Source organism: Molossus molossus, unplaced genomic scaffold, assembly GCF_014108415.1.
Source record: "Molossus molossus isolate mMolMol1 unplaced genomic scaffold, mMolMol1.p scaffold_m16_p_11, whole genome shotgun sequence".
In the NCBI taxonomy this organism is placed as follows: Eukaryota; Metazoa; Chordata; class Mammalia; order Chiroptera; family Molossidae; genus Molossus; species Molossus molossus.
Genome location: NW_023425346.1, coordinates 61,673,860 through 61,693,233, shown reverse-complemented (window position 1 = coordinate 61,693,233; position 19,374 = coordinate 61,673,860). Strand labels below are relative to the sequence as shown.

The window sequence follows — 19,374 nt, the reverse complement described above, 5'->3', positions numbered from 1 at the left end:
GATGTGAAATATTGACGTGAAAGGGACACATCGAGTGGTTGCCACCAGCATGACCCAACCAGGGCAGGGGACAAACTGCAACTGATTTCATGCCCTTAGTGGGAACCAAACCTGGGTCTCTCTGGACTGCAGGCCGACGCTCTAACCGCTGAGCCAAACAGGCCAGGGCCATTTTTCTCTTTCTTATAGCACCTAGTTTTCTGCCCAGTGGAAGACTGCTAACTGATTCCCCAGATCCACTCTCCTTCTTCTGTAGTAATAGAGTTTAGCTGGGCATATAGCATCAGCTAAGGACTATGTTTCTCACCTTTGCATCCAGATATGGACATATGACTGTTTCAGCCAAAGGAATAGGAATGGGCAAAGTGTGCAAATGCTAGGGTTTCCTTTAAGTGACTAGGCTTATATTCTCCTCGTCCCATGTGGTGAGAACTGAAGGGCTCCCTGGACCAGACATGGAATCCATGTTGTATGGATAGTGGGGCCACACTCTCAGCCTTGGCTGGCCTACCTGAGACTTGTTAGGTGAGAAAAACATTTTAATCTGGTTTAACTACTAGACTTTGAATCTCTTTGTTACAGTTAGGCCTGAATGGGTCTCAGAACAGGAGTAAAGACTGCTGACGGCACATCAGAGGCACAACACGACTGGAGTGGTGCCGGCGGCGTTGTGCCTCCTGTGGGACTGCAGAGGAATTGCATGGTCGTATGTCTTTAAAGATTACTTTGGATGCAATAGGAAAAACTGTATGACAGAACACGTTGAGACCAGAGAAATGTTTGTCATAAGGCAAAGGAGCGGACCCTCATGGATTAGCATAGGAATAAAGAGAAGAGGACACATTCCAGTGGTCTTGATGTTTGACTGGGTGTTGTAGGCAAAAATCATTGCCCCCTAAAGTCACCCATGTCCTAATCCCAGGAACCTATAAATACATTACTTCACATGGCAATAGGGGCTTTAGTGCTGATTAAGTTAAGTCTCTTAAAAGGAGACTATTTTGGATGATCAGGGTGAGCCCAATGTAATGACAAGGGTCCTTGTAAGAGGGAGGCAGGAAGGTCAGAGTCAGAAAAGGCCATGTGATGACTGAAGCAGAGATCGGAGTGATGGGCTATGAAGATAGAAGAAGGGGCCGTGAGCTGAGCAAGGTGAGCAGCCTCTGTAAGTTGGAAAAGTCGAGGAAATGATTCTCCTCTAAAGCCTGCAGATGGAATGCAGCCCTACAGACACCAAGACTTTAGCCCAGGAAAACCCATTTTGGACTTCTGGTTTCTAGACTTGCAAGATAGCAAACCTGTGTTGTTTTAATCGAGTAAGTTTGTGGCAACTTGGTATAGTAACAATAGGAAACTAATATACTAGGTGTAGGGGTGAAGGTGAAGGAAGTGCCCAATATAAGGGCCTTGTACACCTGGGTGGATGACGGTTTGGGAGCCCAGAAGTGAGTGAGTGGGGGAGGAGCTGAGACCAGGAAGCACTCATGTGGGACTTAGTGAGGTGGGGGTGCCTGTGCACTAGCCTACCGGACAAGTGGCTCCACGAATCTGCACTCAGGAGAGAAGCTGCCGGGGAGAGGTGCGAGGGCATCCCCAAATACCCCGTGACTGAAGCCGAGGGAGGGAGGGAGAGCAATCACAGAAAACACAGAGTTAGAAGAAAGGCCTAGAGCTGTGATTTTCAACAGTGTGCTGCAAGAATTTTTAAAACACGCCATAGCTGGCTATTTAGTCAGGGGCACTGACCTGTTTTCCCTTAGATTGTCAAATTAAAAAAAACAACAGCCAACAAAACAATTGCCACCTACTGTGAATGAATCAAAATTATACCTATTTTTGGGATCAGACCAGCAAAAAGTACATTTTTTGGCAGAATTTTAGTAATTAGTTTGTGTGTGCTACGAGATGAAAAAGGTTGACAATCACTGGCCTGGAGCCTTTCTGGCGGTGACAATCTCCCCACGAGAGCATGCCTCTCGCTAAGGATCTCCGTCATCCCTCTCCAGAAGAGAAGAGAAAACACAAGAAGCAGCCCTGGTGCAGAGCCCCAATTCCTACTTCATGGGTGTGAAATACACAGGATGCTATAAAATCACTACCTTCCTTAGCCACGCACATGGCAGTCTTCCAGAGGAGGCTCCTTCAGATGGAAGCAACACTAAAAACACCCAGAATCAAGATGAGTGGGGAATCATTCCAATAAGCATGTTTTGGAAAAGGAGAAGGAGAAGGAGGAGGGGGAGGGGGAGGGGGAGAGGGATGAGGAAGGCCTAGAACAAAACCCAAGTGGAGCATACAAAGGGGAGTAGCCAGACGGGAAGAGCAAAACCCAAGGCTTGTGGGTCACATAAGTCAGAGGAAGGGAGTGTATCAAGGAGGAACTGTCAATAGTGTCCAATGTTGCTGACAGGTAGAGAGAGAAAAGTGGATGACACTGTTTGCATAAAAATAAAATCCCTACCCTTTCATATGTGAATATACATGTTTGTAAGTATTAACATGAGCAAGCAGAAATAGGATGGTTAAAAGCCAGAGCCATGAAGCTAGCTAGACCAGCTAGGTTTGAATGTATATTATGACCTTAGTGAAGCTACTTCAGGTTTATATGTATCAGTTTCCTCATCTGTAAAGTGAGATAATAGTGCCTACCTGTATGTGATTATTTTTGAAAGATTAAATGAATAAATATATGGAAAGTGCTATGAACAGTGCCTGGCACAGGGTATGTCCTATATGTGTTAGCTGCTGTTGTTCTTGTTATTACCTACAGCAATGTGTTTATTTTGTTAAAGAATAATCAATTTGCCCTGGCTGGTTTGGCTCAGGGGTTAGAGCGTAGGCCCGCGGACCAGTGAGTCCTGGGTTCGGTTCCTGATAAGGGCATGTACCTCAGTTGCAGTTTGTCCCCGGCCCCGGTTGGGGTTGTGTGGGTGGCAGCCCCTCGATGTACCTCTCTCACATCAATGTTTCTCTCTCTCTCTTCCTCCCTCTCTCTTTCCCACTCTATCTGAAGATAAATGCAAAAATGTCCTCAGGTAAGGATATAAAAAAAACAACAATAATCAATTATGCCAAAGAAGTTAAGAAAAACAAACATTAACGAGTACAAATAAAATTAAAGTAGAAGCCAGTAGTTTGTGAGATAAAGTAAGTAGCACATATATGAGCTGAACATAAAAAGGAAGGTTGGATGGTCCAGGTAGGCACCAAATATTCTTGAAACGGTATTCAGGAAGCATGTTCGACATTCTATATTAAGGAAGGCTTTAAAATGACCACACGTGCCCAGCCAGTGTGGTTCAGTAGCTGAGCGATGACCCATGCACCAAGAGGTTGCCAGTTCAATTCCCGGTGAGGGCACACACCCAGGTTGTGGGCCAAATCCCCAGTGAGGGGCATGCAGGAGGTGGGTCAATCAATGTTCTCTCTCATCCATGTTTCTCTCTCTCTCTCCCTCTCCCTTCTTCTCTCTCTAAAGTCAATAAAGAAAAAAATTTTAATTAAAAAATAAAATGACCACTCACTGGTGACACACCTACACTTTTGTTCTCTGCTGAGAAATGCATATGCAGTTTATCACTACCTATAAGGCTAACTGCTGATCTAGAACTGTGGTCAAGCATACTTGTCCCTGTCTCTCAGCAGAAAAAGCAAGCGTTGGCTCTGGCACCAGGCACCCTCTGTCTGCCAAGGCCCCCACATTCAACTTCCACTCTGGTCTTTGTAACCACACCATCAGCACGGAGGAGCGGGATGGGCACACAGAGAGCAAGAAAGAGAATGGGGGAGAGAGAGTGAGGGAGGAAGATGAGAAAGAGAAAGAAATGCACAGGTTCTATGCATGTTTCATAAAATGTAACACCTGCTATACCTAGCTATCCTAAGTGTGTTAATCTACCCTCCCTCTACTTCTTTTCATTTTAAATTGATACAATCAGCTATGTTGTTTCAACCTCTCCATTTTGCCTTTGTGCCTTTCTGTGCACGGCCTTTAGGATAGATAGCCTGCCTGGTGGTATACTTGGAAGCTAATTTCCACACCACACCCACTAGTTACCTCACAGTGGGCGGAGAGATCCGGGAGGAGTGGCAGATCACTTTTCCTTTATGCATGTTTGCATCTTCTTAGTTATACTGAAAAGGAAAGGCTGCCAGCAGAAAATTCATGCCCTAACAAGGTCAATTAAAACATTTGTTGTGCTGACCCTTAAGGCTATCCTGTCCTATTTAAAACAGAATCGTCAGCTTCAATCTAGGAAGATTTGGCTTCACTTTTCAACATGGAGCTCCCTTACAGCTGCTGTAAGTCAAGAACTGCCCTTACCCCCACATTCTTCCAGCTTCCCTTCTATATGCAGGACAGACCAGAACTGTGTTAGACCTGTCTTTTCACAGTCTTCCTTTTCTTTTTCTTACTTTTTAAAAAAGTTGCTTCTTTAATGTCTGGACAGATAAGAATGATAATTCTATTATGACAGCTACCAAATGGGTCTTTATGAGCTGTTCAGTTTATAATGGTGCAGTGGGAAGCTGTCTCAAGGCCACACCAGACCAAACCTGTCATTCTCTGTGTCCAGCAACCACCTTAATCTCTTTCATTTGAAACTTTAGCACTCATTACCTTTGTTTTGCTTTGATCAGTTTTGAAAGTGGATTTATCTCAAAACTAATGTAGTTTAAGCTTCAGAGACCCCTCCTAGGCTCCAGGAAGGGCCAGTGCCAAGTTGTATTTGTAATTTTGTTTTATTTCTTCTTAAAGGGAGACTTCAAATCCTAAAGCTTCAGGGCCTATGACATTCTTTTCAGTATAATTTCATGGTTAAGAGCTTAAACTGTGGAGATAAAAGAAGACTGCTTTCCCTTTTACTATTTAGTCATTTTTTTAATGGGTCACATTAAATTTCAGCCTCTGCTTTCTCAGTTGTAAAGTGGGAATAATATTACCTATACTTTTGGATTATGGTAAACCTTAAACAGTGCTTCATATATAAGACATGTTCATAAATGTTAGCTGCCATTATAATTGTTATTATTGTCAGAACAAGGCCATAAATTCTCTGAGAACAGGATCTAGCATCCTCGGAGCCCATCACAGACACACAAAAATACCTGCTGAAGGAACGATACTTTTTACAACCACCCTTCCCATCCTCACTTCGTGTCTAACCAGAAATACAGCTTTAATTACGTTCTTAGTGCAACACACACGGTTACCTCCTCAGCAAGCCGCCAGATATGCTCGGCAGCACCTTCCCAGTTTGAAAGGGTGCATCAACCTCGGTGTACCGCTTTCCCGGTGAGTCCTGAAACCCCAGTGGTTTGCCTCCCGCCCCCCGCCCAGATCCCCTCTCCCGGGTCAACTGAGGACAGGCTGCCATGTCTGGTACTAGAGACACCGAGATAACGCATTAGTAGTGTTAGCATTGTGCCTAGCACTCAATAAGCGCTCAAAAAACGCTGGCTATTATTATTATTACAATTCCCAGCCAGGCGGCCATCGACTCCCCTCCCTGCCCCCGCAGCTAGGCCCCTAGCGTTTCTCCTGGAGGGGTGGGGGTGCCCGGCCGGGAGCCAGGCTGGGGTGGGGGGCAGCACCTCGCGGTCCGGTTTCCCCTCCTCAGGGCGCGTCCCCAGCAGCGCTGGGTCTCCAGGTCCCCGGGGGCCGCCAGGGCGGGCGGGAGGCCGGGAGGAGCGACCGCCGACGCATCCGCCGCCGCCGCAGGAGGCGGAGCGCTGCACCTGGCGGCGGGTCCTCGGAGCTCTGCCCTGAAACGGGTCCAGCCGGTAGCGAGCGGCGGAGGCCCGGCCGGAGGAGGAGGAAAGTCGCGCCGGTGCGTGCGCAAGGCTCGCCGCTCCCGGTCACCCCACCCCGCCCGCATCCCTCTGCCCGCTGCAGCCCCCTCGGAGCCAGCGACCCGCAGCGGGTGGTGCGCGATGCTCCGACGGTGGCCGCCCCGGAGCCCCTAGCCGCTGCCCCGCGCCGGGGGAACATGACTCCCCGCGCCCGGCGCAGCTAAGCGCCCCGCCGCCCGCAGCAGGTGAGTCCGGCCGGGCGCCCGGGGAAGGAACGCGCTCGGCGGGGGCGGCCGGCAGCCCCACTGTGGCCTCCCCCGCGGGGGACCAGCCGGGCCGCTGCACCCGGAGCCCCCTCCCTCTTGCGGCGGGCACACCTGCTGTCGGGGGAGGGGGTCCCGATGTAGGACGTGTGTGGGTGTCCACGTTCACAGCCCCACCCGCCCGCCGCCCCCTCCCTCCCCTCGGCTCTGTGTTGGTTGTCATCTTTACGGGGTACTGGGGAGGCTAAGCCGGCACCCCCGAACGCTGGGCGCCGCCGGCACTTCCGCAAACGTAACTGGAGTCAGGAAAACAAAGGCGCTGCCCACGGGAGCCCTCGCCATGCTCCGAAGCTGCCGGGGAGGGAGGTGGGTGGGTGGAGAATGACGATTGGGCTCAATATCCAGGCCCATCTCGGTCCAGGCCTGCTCACGCCCTTGAGATAAACATCCTCCAGACTCAGAGAAAGGAGGAGGCAAGAATCACCAGACAGCCCCAGTGACAAGGACGTGGCCACTTGTGTGTCAAGAGGAGGAAATTGACAGTGTCTGCTTCCTCAGGTGAATACATATGGAAAAAATAAATAAATAACTCTTCCCCTGCCTGATACCATCCTAGGAGAAATATTCCCCTCGTACTTCTTCAGCGTGGTCTAACCTGTCCTTAGAGCCCTTTTAAAATAGTGGTGGGGTTAGTCTTTCTGGGCCCTCTTTATTCTCTACAGTAAATTTAAGTAGGATGGTGAAACATTCCAAATGCAACTTTCCCCCTCATTTAGCCTATCCCCACGTGGACAGACAGGTGGATTAGTTACCCGAAGGCTGGCACACGATGCATTTTGCTTCTCCCACACATATTGGCAACTACAGACATTTCCTTTCATCCAAAAATATTTAATAAACACCTTACAGAGGTGCTGGAACAGGTAAAACCTTGCTTTTTAGTCAGAGGAAAGAACCCAAAATTAAAGAGTTGACATTCTAATCCCAACTGCTGTCTAAATAGTTGTTTGCCCATGGGCTGTCATGTGTCTGAGCCTCAGTTTTGTCTCATGTAAAAGGACATGGTTGGATAGTATAGTGGTCAGGTTTTCTACTAACTGTTCTAGAAGTTTAGGATTTTGTGGAAATCTAACCTAAATCTAATCTAAATCTTCAGTACAGATTAATGTAAAAGCTGGGTGGACATACAGTTGACCAATAACATGTGATAAAAGCAGAAGTGTATTTGGTAGATCCCTGGTGTCTGCAGAGCATCCCTTTCCCACGACATGGCCACTAGCCAGCTGAAGGGGTATGCATCATTGATGGCCTCGTTAAGTAAAAGAAGAGGATAGGAAGGTCGGCTTTTGACACTTTAAGCTGCTGGTCATCAGCAGAAATGGAAGATATTTTCAGTTATTTGGTGGTAGTCAGATGGTTTGTGTTTATCACAAGTTGTAAATGAAATTTAGGATTGCATAGCAAGCAGGAAGCTGAGACACTGCTAAGGAGCCCAGTGCAAGACCCTCTGGGGGAGGGGAGTATGAGGAGAGAGGATCATATTTCATTAATTCATTAAATCTAAGCATGTTTATAATAATTTCTAAGCACTTTATTTGTCTATACAAATAAGGTAAATGTAAAAACATGAAGGTAAACTAAAAGGTAAACCAAACAGAAAGGTTTGTGGGTATAAGGTATTGGATTACCATCTATCATATGTAGTTTCTGGATTATTAACAATAATAAGGCACTTTTGTGAGCACATACTATATTGAAGACACCTCCTTAAACACTTAATTTCTAAATCTCTGTAAGATGAGTCGTTTCTCCAGTTTTGTGGATGATGAAAAAAAGCTCAGAAGGAAGGAAGGGTTAAGGAACTTACGAAAACCACACAATCAGTAAGAGGTGGAGTTTGATTTGACTTTTTGTGTTTATGGCTCCAAAGCCCAGGAAATTTCCACAGGCTGTCCCTCGATATTTAGATCCCCTTAAGCCTCACCACCTACACAGGTGCTGTCCTTTGCTTCTTGCTTTTGAAAATTAACTTCCTTTCATATGGCAACATTGATCTATGTAAGATATTTGATATATTTAAAGTGCATATATATTAATGCATATGTGTGTTTACCCATTTGTTCTCACCAATTTTTAGGTCAAAGGTGAGTGTGAAAACTAATATAACCAAAGATATATTTAGTATTAGGCTGACAGGTATTTTGTTTTTCTATTCAGTAAATCTTGATTTAGCAATCTCATTGTAGGGAAAAGGAGAAAATGGATAATATAAATGTATCTGTTAGCTGCTTGGATATATTGTCTTGGGAAAAATCAAGATACAGTAATTGAAAAAGGAAATTGCAGGAGAGATAATAGTATGTACATACTTAAACTTGCATAAGGCACACCTGTACCTTTATTGACCCCAAACTATTGACAGTGGCTACCTGAAGGAAGTGGTGGGGTAAAGAGAAGAAGGTGCTTTTACTTTTTACCTTATAAAGTTATGTTTGGGCTTTTTAAAAAATTTTCAACAAGCACATGTTGTTTTATTATATAAACTAAAAAGAGAAAAATAAAGAGTGGAATTGATTCACTTCATACAAATTCAAAAAAAATTTTTTTTTAAATAAAGAAGTATCTTTTAGTTTTTCTTTATTTCTTTATTTATTTTTAATCCTCACCCGAGGACATTTTTCAATATTTTGTTCAGATAGAGTGGGAGGAAGAGAGGGAGGGAGAGAAACATCAACGTGAAAGGGACACATCGAGTGGTTGCCACCCACATAACCCAATCAGGGCCGGGGACAGACTGCAACCGAGGTACGCGCCCTTAGTGGGAACTGAACCTGGGTCTCTCTGGTCTTCAGGCCAATGCTCTAACCACTGAGCCAAACCGGCCAGGGCCAAATCCAAAATTTAATAAAAAGGAATGTGCCTGAACTTTGTTATATTAGAAAAGTGAAATGAGACTCAGGAGATCAAAGTGCAAGGTGGTATTCTAGGAATTGCAGGTGTGGGAACAAAGGGTGAAGCGTCTTAGATGATTGATTTTTACCTTTTCTAACACTATCTGTAGCTTGTACAGAACCCCCAATTTTTCTCCTCAATAAGAATGCTTTGATGCACATACCAATTTATCTGCTAGGCTGAGTGATAAGAATTTCTTCCTGGTCTTGCTAGTTAGTGGTGGCTGTCTATGGAAGCATGATTGTTCTTTATGTAGAAGGTAGGAGTAGGAGAAGTAAAAAATTACCTGCTCTGTCATTTCATGAAATTATAGCATTTGGATGACTTTGGGCATAATTAATTTTAAATTGTTTTTTTTTTTTTAGTACGTGGCCCTAGCGGGAACTGAACCTGGGACCCTCTGCTTTGCAGGCCGATGCTCCAACCCCTGAGCCAAACTGGCCAAGGCTGGGCATAATTAATTTTAATAACAATTTTAGGAACAACAAGTTATCATCAAGTTAATTTCATCTGATGCACATCTACAAGGTGGGGCAAAAGTAGGTTCACAGTTTTGAGTAGACGAAACAGAGTTTATTCTTATATTATTCATTAATCATTGTATTGTTTTCCATAAGAATAACTGTAAACCTACTTTTGCCCTATCCTGTATATTTATTATATATAATCCCATAACTCTGCTCTGTTTTCTGTAATATTAACACAAATTATTGCTTAGAGTTCTTTTTTCGTTTGTTTTGTTTTAATTTTTTTTTTTTTTTTAATTCTCACCCGAGGACATTTTTCAATATTTTGTTGAGATAGAGTGGGAGGGGGAGAGAGAGAGAGAAACATCAACGTGAAAGGGACACATCGAGTGGCTGCCACCCACATGACCCAACCAGGGCCGGGGACAAACTGCAACCGAGGCACATGCCCTTAGCGGGAACCGAACCCGGGTCTCTCAGGACCGCAGGCCGACGATCTAACCGCTGAGCCAAACCGGCCAGGGCAGAATTCTTAAAAATTAATTCATTTCCCTGCTCAGGCTTAGAAATCCAGAGCCAAATACACTCAGACCTTTCAAAATTAAGAAAACATTCTTCCTGTGTTTTGTACATGAAAGGAATCTGAATAAGTTTATTTTATTTTAAATGTGATAGACAATCCTGAGGAAATAGGAATTGTAAAATTTTTTTGCAGAAGAGAGATTCTGACAATTTTAGGTGTCATCCAACATTTCATTTAAGGTTCTTCTTATGTTTTGGGAAGAGGGAAAGCTTAGGCTTTTGATTTAAAAAGCTCTGTTGTTCGATAGCCTCTCTTTAAACCCAGAAATGAAGGGCCAAATCCTTTCCTACTGCTAAACCAGTTTAGATAAGACTTTTTCCCTCAAAGCAAAACTAATGTTGTATCTCCCAGGACACAGCACTTTGGATTCCTGAGAAAGGCAAACATATACATCTGATGTGAGTTATGTATGTGGCAATGAAAACACCTCAATGTCTCCGTCAGAAACATTCCATTTGAGTGTCATTCCTCCGTGGTTAATTACATTAGTAGTCTGTGGCCATTTACTACATTTTGGAGACTGAGAAGGACCTGTGTCAGACTGTTGTTGTTTTTTTTTGTCCTAAATCCTGAATGACATGTTGTCTAGTACTTAGCCCTGTTTTTGGATTTCAGTAACATTTGCTTTGTAGCTGTTTTTTGCTCTCTGTATTTAGATAATAGTTATTTACTATTTTGTAAAATGGCATTGTCTAAATTAAGTTAGTTGGCCAGACAGCTTTTGGAAACTATCAGAGTCATTTGCTAAGACAATGATTTATTGCTGCCCAGCCCAAACAGAAAACCAAGCCAAACCAAAACAAATAAGAAAACAAATGTGTCCCTGGTCAGTTTGGCTGGGTGGTTAGAGCGTCGGCCCATGGACCAGAGAGTCCCGGGTTTGTTTCCCCGCTAAGGGCACATGTACCTCGGTTGCAGTTTGTCCCTGGCCCTGGTTGGGGTCGTGTGGGTGGCGACCATTCGATGTCTCACTCACATTGATGATTCTCACTCTCTCTTCCTCCGTCCCGCTCTATCTTAAGATAGATGCAAAAATATCCTTGAGTGAGGATTAAAAAAAAAGAAAAGAAAACCAATGTGGAACACCTAAACCTTGGGCCTGTATATTATGTCTGCTGTAGAGATTGCAACTTTGGTTGTTAGTCTGCGGCTCTAAATAGTACACAAGCACATACGTACCCTACCTCAGCGCCCACAGAATCTAGCCCCAGTGTCGTATTGTATGTATCCCCCCTCTGCAAGTGTGGCTGAGCTTTGAATGTGCTGATGGTTGTGTTGCAGGGATGTCAAGATTTGGAAATGCGAATGAGAACTCTGTATTACCTTATGACCTGGTGTGCCTCTGTGTTTAGGATGTAGAATGAAAAATAAAAGGGCAGATGGGTTTTTCTAGGCTCTTAGAAAAACCATATCCCTGCCCCGGCCAGGTAGCTCAATGGGCTCAAGTGTCATCTGGGTTGCAGGTTAGATGCTCAGTCAAAGCACATACAAGAATCAACCAATGAATGCATGAACAAGTGGAACAACAGATCTCTCTCTCTCTCTCTCCCTTTTTCCCTCCCCTCCACCTTCCCTCCCTTCCTTCCTCTTCTCCTCCCCACACCCTCCCCTTCCACTCTCTAAAATCAATTAAAAAACAACCATATTCCAGAGTTTTGAAATGGGATTGAGTCAAGGATGGCTGAGACACCTTTTGTGACATATTTGTCGTGATGTGCATTTGAGAAAGGAACATTTTGCAAATAGGAAACAGGGAAGTCCAACTTTGAATGACTGTGAGGAAACGTTTTGATCTGAGACCAAGAGTGGGACTGAGGGGTGAGAAGGAGACAGGGACATCATGAGTCAGCAGTGACCAGAGGGTGCTTTGGTGTGGCTTTACAGAGAATAAAAGGAGAACTAGAAAGAGGAATTGATGTCTCAACAGGCCTGATTTGTGGGTTAACTGTGCAAAGGGAAAGTGAGTGAGGAGGCTGGGCTGCTAGCTCCCTGTGTGGTTGTAGAGAGAGACAGACCTCCATTGCACAGCCAGGTGCAGTGAAGAGCAGAGACATGGCCAGCAGGGCCTAGGACTCCTAGAGGAACTGTGAGCCCCAGAACAGTGGAGGAATAGGTCCCTATGAGCTTTGTGTAGAATTCATCTCTCACAACTGCTCTTGGAACTTTTAGGGACTAGGTTAAGGTACAATGCACTTGGGCCAAAGATAAATACGGCCTCTTTCAACAGAGCAGAGCCCAAAGCCCCCACATTAAACACACAAAGCAGAACCATACAAAGTGGCGTGCCCACTACCTCTGACTTAAATGCACTGATCTTATCCAGCATAGTCAAGCTTCTGTAGCCATTATGGAGTGCCTTCTTAATTCTGTTTCAAATCAGTTCTGTGGAATTGGTCTTTAATGTGCAAATGGAACCCAAACTCACCTTTATGAGGAAGTCTGAATAAAAGTCTTTATTGTTAAACTTTCAAAAAGGTAAAAATGACACACATTTTTACTTTTTTCCTATCTAATAAGGTTCCCTGTATTTTGAAGGCGTAATCTTTTTTTTTTAGTTTTTTTTTTTCCTCATTCGAGGACATTTTTCCATTTTTTGTACAGACAGAGTGGGAGGGAGAGAGAGGAAGAGAGAGAGAGGGAAACATCGATGTGAAAGGGACACATCGAGTGGCTGCCACCCACACGACCAACCAGGGCCGGGGACAAACTGCAACCGAGGTACATGCCCTTAGCGGGAACCGAACCCGGGTCTCTCCGGACCGCAGGCGGACGCTCTAACCACTGAGCCAAACTGGCCAGGGCTAAAGGCGTAATCTTTATTAAGAATGTCTCAAAGCCCTTGTGATAGGTTCATTTAAAAAAAAAAAAAATTTTTTTTTTCTTGCCCTGGCTGGTTTGGCTCAGCGGTTAGAGTGTCGACCTGCGGTCCAGAGAGACCCAGGTTCGGTTCCCGCTAAGGGCACGTACCTCAGTTGCAGTTTGTCCCCAACCCTGGTTAGGTCGAGCGGGTGGCAGCCACTTGATGTGTCCCTTTCACGTCAATGTTTCTCTCTCTCTCTCTTCCTCCTACTCTATCTGAACAAAAAAATTGAAAAATGTCCTCAGGTGAGGATAAAAAAAAAAAAGAAAAAAATTTTTTTTTCTTTATTGATTTTAGAGAGAGAGGAAGAGAGAGGGAGAGAGAAGTAGAAACATCAATGAGAGAGATAACATCGATTGGCCGCCTCCTGCATGCCCCCCACTGAGTATTGGGCCCAGAACCTGGGGATGTGCCCTGACTGGGAATTGAATTGGTGACCTCTTGGTGCATGGGTCGATGCTCAACCACTGAGCAACACCAGCTGGGCTGTAATAGGTTCTTTAAGTTGTTTCTTCTGGTATGCAGGATAAGCAGACTTCAATTTAGCAGCCCCTCATGACCGTTCAGGAACTTCAGGATGAAGGGCATCCTGATTGTCACTCAGATGTCTTGTATTTAAAGCAACGCTTTTTTTATACAGGCATACCTGGAAGATATTTCAGGTTCGGTTCTAGACTACTGCAGTACAGCGAGTCTCAATCTTTTTGCTGGTGGAGGGTCTTGCCTTCAATTTGTAAAAAAAAAAAAAAAAAAAAAAAAAAAGGCATTGTCTGTGAAGTGTAATAAAATGAAGCACAATAAAATGAGGTATGCCTGTATGTATTTTAAAAGTGATAAATGTTCTTTGGGGGTGGTGGGGGAAGGGAGTCCAGTAAGTGTAAGAAAAAAATTAAAATAACTTCTAATTTTACTTCTCAGAGATAAGTCTAGTAAAGAGAATTTCCTTTTAAAAGTTATGCACTCTGTATTATTTTCTTCCAGTCTTTTTCTAAAATGTATTTAGTGTGAAGTACATAGATTTACAAACGTAACTTGTATGATATATAGAAGTTTGTGTCCTGCTTTTTTTTCGCTTAATATAATACATAGAGCATGAGAATTTCCCCCTATTCTGTTAATTCTCTTAAATTTAGTTCCCTTAAGTTCCATTAATTAAGTTCTGTTTTTCTATCCCATGGATATAAGGTTATATTTTTCTCTCATATGGACAAAATGTAATTTGACTACTCCTGTAACTGATGGCTTACTTTGTTTCAGTTTTGATTATTATGAAAACTACTGAAATAAACATCCTTACACTTAAATCTTTGCTGTCTATTAAGGTTATATTTCTGTTCTCAGTTAATCTTAATCTTTAACCAGCATTGGTTATTTTCATTCTCAGAAGTATTGGTATGGCATTTATATTAAATCTTTTGTCTTTAATGAGCTAGGTAATAAATATTTTCCTGAAACAAATTGATAGCACATGGTAGTTCTCAATTTATTAGAGTCCTAACAGCATATAAAATAAAACAATTTTAGATTATGTATACTGGAATGTGCTTAGGACATAAATTATTGTTTTAAACTACAGTGTTTTTAGGGGTATAAGTAAAAATAATCAGTGGTAACTACAAATCTATAAAAAAATATTTTAAACTTTGAGATCTGTATTTTGATGTAAATTGTAAACTCATAAAAGATATGTCTAAGAAAGAAGCACCTTTAAATTGCTATCTTAGATGGCTTGACTTATGGATACATTGTACTTTCTTTAACCTTCTTAACTTCCTCAGGGTCTAACAGTGTCAGAATAGCCAAGTAATAACACCAACCTTTTATTGACTAAGCATTTATAAATATAGTATTATGTCACATATATAATACACGTATTAGTGCTGTAACCTAATGTAATATTACTAATACCTGGAGTTGTGTTTTTATTTCTCATTATAATTCTTAGTTTTCCACAGTCTGCTTTCCCTGTGTTCCTAATACCTTTAGATCTTGGACCCATAGTCCTGTACTAATTAAATTTACTCAAGTCAATCTTATTCTGAAAAGATTTGAAAAAATATTGTGTGTATGTGTGTCTATGTGTATAAAATAGGGATTCCCATAACTATGGTAAAAATAAATAAAAAAATGTTAATAGAACTGGAATATCTTTTATCTTTTTATTAAAATATATTTTATATAAGTTGACTCTACATATATCAAGCAATATCAAGACAATTCTTTCTGCAAAACCTTGGCCCTTGCTGGTGCTGAACAGGTTTTATCCTTCCATCTTTCTCTTCTCCTCTAACCCTGTACCTATTCTGTTACCTAGAAGAAGTCTGAAGATACCATTTCAATGTTGATAGATTTCCCAGGCTCCTTTATGAAAATAGTTGCGTTTGTAGGGTCCCTGATCTGAGAAATGCATAAAGATGGAAAGCTAATAAGAATTGCATTAACATTTATTAGAGAAGTAAATATATGGTGGTAACATCAATATACATTTGAAAATGAGCCCTGGCCGGTATGCTCAGCGGTTAGAGCATCGACCTGCGGTCCGGAGAGACCCGGGTTCGGTTCCGCTAAGGGCACGTACCTCGGTTGCAGTTTGTCCCCAGCCCTGGTTGCGTCGTGTGGATGGCAACCACTCGATGTGTCCCTTTCACGTCGATGTTTCTCTTTCTCTCTCCCACTCTATCTGAACAAAATATTGAAAAATGTCAAATATTGAAAAATGTCCTCGGGTGAGGATAAAAAAATAAAAATAAAATAAAATAAAATGAGTAGAATGCATATGTGTGACACACATATATATAGTGTTTTCAAAGACTCCCACAAGTTGCACCTATTGCCCTGGAGAAAGCAAGTGGCTGGTTATTCCCTGCCCACTGCCCTGGCTATTGGCTGGAGGGGAGTGAATAGGGAAGCTCTTAGTGGGCCTGTCTTGGGAGAGGTGTTACTGGCACCCCAGATTGAAAAGTAAAGAGAATTTCCTTTTAAAAGTTATGTACTCTGTAACCATAGATTCTTCTAGCACTCATGGTTCAGTAATCTGGATACTACCACTATTTGTAATATTCTTTCACCGGGAAAATGGTTTCTAAGCTTCAGCAGTTAAAGTGCAATGAATATTGGAAACTCAGCCTGTTCATTAGTTTGGTTATCCTGAACAATTTCATTGCCCTGTCTGGCTGTTGATCTGTGCGTAAAGAGAAATGACTATGCATTGGTTCTACTTTTACAAAGCTTCTATGACCTCCTTATATTCCTACCTTGTTTTCCTTCTTTAAAACAAAATTTTTTTAAATCTTTACCTGAGGATATTTTTCTATTTATCTTCAGATAGAGTGGGAGGCAGAGAGAGAGAGAGAGAGTGAGAGAGAGAGAGAGAGAGAGAGAGAGAGAGAGAGAGAGAGAAATCGATGTGAGAGAGACACATTGATTGGTTGCCTTCTGCACGACCCTGACCAGGGCTGGGGACCCAACCACAACCAAGGCACATGCCCTTGACTGGTATGGAACCTACAACTCTATGGTCCAAGGGCTGACACTCAGCCACTGAGCCAAACTGGCCAGGGCTTGTTTTCCTTTTTGATAAATAAATGCAGATTATCCCCAGCAGCATATTCAATTAATTTCTCTTTCTATTTTGAACATGTATTGGATTTTTTTTTGGAAAAAATTCACAAAATATAATTTTTTAATCATGCTGTAATGTGAACTGTTACTTGTTCCTCATACTGAGCTTGTTTTAAGACAGGAAATCAATTTGAGAGGGCCTGCTTCTAGTTTATACCATAAGCTATTGGCACAATATATGATCAAAAGCCCCAAACTAATAAATAGGAATCTATTTCCATGATGGTCGATAAAGTCTAAGGACCTAAATTACAAAATTTTTTAATCGACATTTAATTTCACAAAGTGAAAGTGAAAATTGCTTGGCTTTTATTAGTAAAGCCATGTTTAGGGTTAAAGGTTATTCCTCCCTCCCCTTTAAGAGATTAAAATAATTTGTTCCTTTTACCCTCTTAAAAGATTGAAGGGAAATATGTTAGAGAGGATTTCAGCTCCTTTTATTCACATGTATTATGTTACAAGAAAATTTAAAATGTTCCTACAAGAGACTGTATTTTAAATGAATAGTTATTTCTTGCCTGGAGATACTTATCATTCTAGTCCATAATCCAAGAATGTGTTCTCTAGTGAGCCAGGGTTCCCCACCCCCTGTTAGGCTGTGGACACAGAAACGGATATGGATATAAATGTATGAGCATTGATGGATAAACTTCTGGCATAGTTTAGGGGTGGTACCAGAGGGTTCTAGAACACTCATTGGGAAGAATGCTTTAGAAAACTTGCAAAATAAAGTCCAGGGTTTTAATGAAATATTCTAAGACCACACCACCAACAAATGTTAGCAAACTTCTGAGTTAGAAAAATGTTTTTTTTTTTTGTTCTTTTTATCCTCACCCGAGGATATTTTTCCATTTTTTGTACAGATAGAGTGGGAGGGAGAGAGAGGAAGGGAGAGAGAGAGAGAAACATCGACGTGAAGGGACACATCGAATGGTTGCCACCCGCACAACCAACCAGGGCCGGGGACAAACTGCAACCGAAGTACGTGCCCTTAGCGGGAACCGAACCCGGGTCTCTCCAGACTGCAGGCTGACGCTCTAACCGCTGAGCCAAACTGGCCAGGGCAGAAAAATGGTTTTTTATACATTATTTATTTTAAGACCTGGACCCCCTCAGTGAATTAGGTGACTTGGATTTGTGTTGTTATCCCCATTTTATTAAAAAGAGGCTCAAAGAGGCACTGGTTGTCAAAACCAGAGCAACTGAAATTTCTCTCTGCACTTCTTAAAATTAGTTCATCTCTGATCACATTCATCTTTAGTAAAACCTTATTTGTATATTGTCATCAGGTGCTTATTAAAAATAACCAGTATTTGTTGAGAGTTTACAAGAGTAAAGACCATTATCCTAAGTACCAGACTCTCCCCTGAAGGAGTTTATAATCTAGTGGGTCAGACAGGAAGTATCTATACCAAGAACAATAAAATTACCCATAAATCCTACAACAACTCACATGTGAGAGCAATCTGAAGAAGTAGAGGAAGGAATCAGAAAAATATTGCAAGTTTATTCTGTTTCTAGGTGTTATAAAAGTTGCATTAGATGTAATTAATAAATTACTGTCTAAAGTTTTTATCACAGGATATTAGTATTTACAGTTAGTGTTAAGACTAGTACACTAAAATAAAAGGTCAAATGTTAGGAAATCCTTAGGGGATGCAGTAGCAACACCCTGCCAATCTATTTTCCACACTGAAGTTATAACGATCTTTGTAGAATACAAATGTGACCATTCTGCTTTCCTGTTTAATTCCTCAGTGGTTCCCCGTTGGGCTCAAAATACATAATACCTACAAGTTCAGTATATATCAGGCATTGTGCTAAGTAAGAAGTCAACAAACATTATGTTTTGTCATCCTTATAGGTACCCTAGTGGAAAATTGTTCTTTTTTTTCTATTTCTTTTTTTATCATCACTGGAGGACATTTTTTTTTTTTTTTTTTTGCATTTATCTTCAGATAGAGCATGAGGGAGAGAGGGAAGAAGGGAGAGAGAAACTTCAATGTGAGAGAGACACATCGACTGGTTGCCACCTGCACGACCTCAACCGGGGCTGGGACGAACTGCAACCGAGGTACGTGTCTTTAGCAGTAACTGAACCTCAGACTTTCTGGTCCACGGGCTGATGCTCTAACCGCTGAACCAAACTGGCCAGGGCTATTGATTTTTTTTTATAGAGAGAAGAGAGGAGAGAGAGATAGAAACATTGATGTGAGAGAAACATCGATTGACAGCCTCCTGCACACCCCTCACCGGGGATTGCGCCTGCAACCCGAGCCTGTGTCCTGACTGGGAATTGAACCGGGACTCAATCCACTGAGCCATGGTTGGGCTGTTTATATTTTTAGATTTGAAATTCACATAAAAAGTTACTAAATGTGACTGACATTCATATAAAAGGTACTGAATGTTACATTACAGGAACATTTACTTAACTACTTTGCATTTGTTGATACTTAGAGAACTACTTAACATCTGGACTTATAACAAGAAAAACCTTGAATAACCTTATGATAATCAAAAATCATTTCAATAAGACAGAGAGGAAAGAATGGTTTGGGAGAAAGTAACCCATCAAGATGCAAATCAGCATCGTAACATAGGGTATTTTGTAGCTTTGAATTAGCATTTGGGCATCTGTTCATCATCATCTCTTAGACACCTTAGGGACTTATGCCCTTTTAAGAAGACTGTGTACTTCTATGACTTACTTGATAAAGTCTTTGTTGATTTATAAAGGATTATTATTATTATTATTTTTAATTCTTACCTGAGGACATTTTTCCATTTTTGTTCAGGTAGAGTGTGAGGGAGAGAGGGGAAGAGAGAGAGAGA

General features: G+C 42.3%; 1 protein-coding gene across 4 annotated transcripts in view; it reads left to right on the top strand.

Moving 5' to 3' along the window:
- Positions 1 to 4,148: 4,148 nt before the first annotated feature.
- MFSD6 (major facilitator superfamily domain containing 6) overlaps positions 4,149 to 19,374 on the top strand; it is an 84,821-nt gene continuing 69,595 nt past the window's right edge. For 2 of the 4 annotated variants that reach the window (XM_036254119.1, XM_036254122.1), the window contains exon 1: positions 4,149 to 4,302. The gene's annotated coding sequence lies outside the window, so the exon portion shown is untranslated. Of the gene's footprint in view, positions 4,303 to 5,978; positions 6,039 to 6,468; positions 6,615 to 19,374 lie in introns of those variants that run through there. The other 2 variants (XM_036254120.1, XM_036254121.1) reach the window with 2 other exon arrangements.